We start from the raw sequence: 4,652 nt of genomic DNA on the forward strand, positions 1-4,652 counted from the left end.
GACATTTTGTGATACATTTTGTGCATAAGTGCGCATGCCTGTGACCTTGAGTCATTAGTCCATCGGTCCCGTCCGACGTATTTGTATCCGTTTCCGTATCCGGTAAGTGCTCTACATACCTACATGCCTCGGACCCCGTCCGCTGAGACGTGTGTGTGTGCAGCAAATGCGAGTAATTAACACTTAAAATTTTCAAGAGAATTAGGCCTGCCTGTGTCCGTCTCTTTACCGCAACCCCTCCTCTATGTGCTCCTCACTTGCAAAAGTCTGCTCAAAAGCCCGCCCAACATGGAGTTAGCCAAACGTTTGAAACGTTTGTGGTTCAACGAACTTTCAGGATCGATAAATGTACTACTCGTGTGTGGGTTCATGTGTGTGTGTAATTTAAAATGGCCGCGGTCGCAGTCGATTTGTTGATGGAAAAGTGAAATGGATATGCAGGAAAATATTTAGTAAACGCAAATGCCAAATCAATGCAAATTTAAAATTAAATTTCAATAAGCTTGATGGTATGCGTAGGGCTATGAATAAAAGATTCGCAAAACTAGCCAAATAACAAAACAAAAACTAAGCCGGGCAGAATACTAAGAAATTGCAAATTCGGATTGCATCTGCAGCAATATGTGCCCAACTAAAACGCAATCCCACAGCCAATATGGGCTGAGGCTTGCTACAGCGTGAGGGGGAATGGGAACTCGACTCGAGCTGGTATCTGTATCCGAATCCGTGTCCGCTTCTGTGCCTGTGGACTGTGTGGTGGGGTAAACAATGGTTGGATGTTGATGCCAAAGCTGCCTCCAATTCTGCTGATGCTTACGCTACTGCCGACAGAGGCTGGCCCGTCGGCGACACCAACAGCCAATGCTTGGCCAACTCTTGTGTTCCATAATGATGCCACAACCCCCATCACCTGCAAAATCACACACACACACACACACACACACGCAGCTGAGCGCACAGGCGCATTGCAAAAGAAATGGCGGCTTATGACCTGCGTCGTGGCTTCTTTTTTTGCTGCTGCCGAGGACAAGTATCTCTATCGCGGCAAACACATAACTCATGACGTTCGGGAGATGAGCAGGGCCAGCTGCTGTCAAACGCACCAAAAGCAGAGTGGCTGCTGTCAGCTTGGGAAAGAACACATAAATAAATAACAACAATACTCAACTTTGATATGGACGTGGACGCGGACATGACGCCAATTCTCTGCCGCGTACCTGGACGTCTCCCAACGGCTCTCGTTCGGAAGTCGATAGCTTCGGTGGGTTCCCTGTACACGGGCAATCGGCGCATCTCGGTTGTGTCCTCATCCTGCTGGCACTGGTACAAACTTCTAAAATGTGCAGACATGTGCCCAGTCTAGGTATACGACGCCCTGCAGTTGCGAGTTAAATGTACTGCTTGCGGTATGTGTATTGCATGGGCGAGGAGTGCCCGAGGTCGACAGAGTGAAAATGTGAGGCTTTCGCCTGATCCCAGAGGTTATACAGTCGGTTGCAAAACTCATACGATGCTGAAGTAAATTGAGTCTGTATCTTAGGGATTGGAGATAATGCTTTAATAATCTTTTCTTAAGATGTACAATTAATTTTCTTATATTTAAACTATACCCTCTCTAGACCAGCCTTGAAATCTTTTCCTAAATTACTTAAATTTACTGCACAATACTTTGAGCACCACGAATTTACTGTTGACAGTGGCCTAATTACTTTTGTGCCCAGAGAATGACAATTGATATTCTTCGACAATATTCCGGTACTGCATTTACACTTACACAACACTTGTCATTATTCTAAAATGACAACATAAAAAAAAATTTTCTATAATAAATTTAAATTCATGACAAGTTAACGAGAAAGGAAGCTAACTTCAGTAGTTTGTATACCCTTGCAGATTGAAATTTGATTTATTTACAATATAAATAGTATATATTTAGTTAAAAAACAATAGTGCCTGATAATGCCTGCTTTCATTTCATTGAGCTATTCATATTATATTTACAGTTTTACATTCACAGATTTGCATTTTTCCTCTATATCTATCTGGCACCTATATGATATAGTCGTCTGATTTTCATAAAATTTGACACAAAATTGTAGAATATCTTAAAATGGCTTTATATTAAATTTGATGAAAATCTGTTGAAAACCGAAATTTTTAAAATTTTAATTGTATTAATTACTTGATCGTTTCTATGGCAGCTATATGATATAGTAGTCCGATTTTCAAAAATAATTAAAACAAAATTCTAAAATGATATAATCTGCTAAATCTCAAATTTGATAAAAATCAGTTGAAAACTGGAAAAATGGTAGCTATGTATTTCATATAGTCGTCCGATCCGACCGTTCCGACATATATACGGGTGAGAGTATACAGAAGACTAACTGTAAAGTTCCATTCAGATAGCTTCAAAACTGAGAGACTAGTTTTCGTGGAAACGGACAGACGGACATGACTAGATGGACTCTGCTGTTAATGCTGATCAAGAATATACATATGTATATGTATATGTAGGTTATATGTACGTATATGTATATGTACGTTGTATACACACATCTATATATATAATTATATATTTATTTGTTCCGATTTTAATATATAATGTATGAAATCTAAGGAAGTTGGTTTCCATTGTTAGTATTATTGAGTAATATACAACATTTTTACTGAAGGTGTTCAACATATTTTAATCTTTTCTGAGACAGCAATTTTTAATTATTTTACATTTTTTGATATAATTTTATAAAAATCAGATGTCTAGATTATTTAGATGTCATAGAAACAATCATTGAAAGTAGAGGAAATTTTTACCCCGTGAATGTACAACTGTAACTGTAAAACTATTAATTAAGTCCGTATAGGGGAATGCAACGAAAGTAGGCATTTGATAACCCCTTTGAAAACTTATTGATTTTTAACATAATATATATACATTATTTATATTGTACTAATTATGTATGATCCAATTTCAACCTGTAAGAGTATACAAAGTTCAGCGTGTCGAAGTTAAAAATTTCTGTTTTTGTTTTATTTACGCTTCGATATAAATTATATCGATTGTCTGTACTTTAAATTGGGATTGTAGTTCTACAAGCGACACTTCTAAAAATGAATATAATTTTCTTGTAGTTCAGTAGAAAATGGTCTTCGAGCCATCTACGGTCGAGAGGGTCAATTCCCGGCTCTGGACCTACAAAAATTTGTATATTTGCCGCCAGTACTTCTTAAGTAGACTACAATAATATAGTCGGAAAATTTAAAATCGACTACGATAGTCTGATCAGAACCATGTACATATATCTCAACTCAAAAGGTATGGCAAAGCTCTTTGAAACTGACACAAAAATTTCAACAGCTGATTAATTCACTTCCACTTTCTAAGAGTATAAAGTTTGAGCTGATGGTACCTGTGATTCCAGCTTTAACATAAATACAACAACACCTTAATTACCTTAAATAAATTACAATAATACCTAAATACCTATATCCTATCACTCCTTTGTAATACTCTGACCACATAAAGATAAATATTTATTTAGGAAAATTTATTTTTGACTTAACTTGATTTGCTTTAGTAGCTTTACCAGCTAGCTATACCAACTCGGCTGGTGAATCGGAGATGCCTCCTTCTGCCTTTTGCATAGTTCTTCGGTTGTCGGTAACTTGTAATAGTCTTGTACCCTATGGGTACAGGTGATGAAAATATCATTTGTTTATTATTCCCGTATTTCGCAAATGCAGTTTATACCTTTGATTTTATATAAACTCTTCCTAACGGTTCCTAGATGAATGCATTTGTAATTACTCTTTTGGTTTTGAAGGACCTACTCTAGATTTTTATGCATGAATATGTTTTATCAGCTGCGTTCTTGCCCCAAGTTTCACAGGAATTGAAATTGAAACATTGAACAAAATCGGTCACTACAATTTAATACGTAGAAGACAATGCCTCTGAGTAATGACAACAACAGAAAAAACCTTTATAAGCCACCATAGAAATCCAGAAATGTTACCCATTGCCGATGTCTGCTACTCGATTTGTATGGCATTCGAAATGTTAACTGACATCCAGGCAGCTTCTCCAGCAGCACCAGCAGCAGCAACTACAACAATGGCGTTGACTTGCGCCATCCACATCAACATCAAAGCAGCAACATGAATCCTACGCAAAAGCAGCCCATCTCTCGACCAGGCGAAATACCAGCATTCGGGACACGACGGCGGCGCGGGATGGAGCAGAGGAGGCTCCTCTCTTGATCTTGCAGGCAACGTACCAATTGGATGCCGTAAACGTAGCAGTGCCCACAGAAGAGATATTAAATGTATTGATAAGCCAGCAGGAGCCATGGGCTGACACAGCCACAAGCGGTGGCATTGGCAGTGGTATTTGAGGCCAGCGCGGGCTGCAATTCCACTGAAATACAGAAACCAGCAAAACATCGGGCCATGTGGTAGCCGCTCTGACGTTTGGTGGCCATTATGTTCAGGCTCCTTGGGGATCCAACGCAGTAAGCAACGCAGGCTACACATGCAACGACTTCGGCGGCCGCGTCGATGGAGGATTGACGATGGTCGCTGTTCAGGTAGATAAATTTGTAGCAAAACCGAATGTTCCACGGTTCATCGGATTTGAAGCTGGAGCTTGGAGC

The sequence above is a fragment of the Drosophila serrata genome, unplaced genomic scaffold (assembly GCF_035046125.1).
Source record: "Drosophila serrata isolate PLE 108 unplaced genomic scaffold, ASM3504612v1 contig_120, whole genome shotgun sequence".
NCBI classification, from domain to species: domain Eukaryota; kingdom Metazoa; phylum Arthropoda; class Insecta; order Diptera; family Drosophilidae; genus Drosophila; species Drosophila serrata.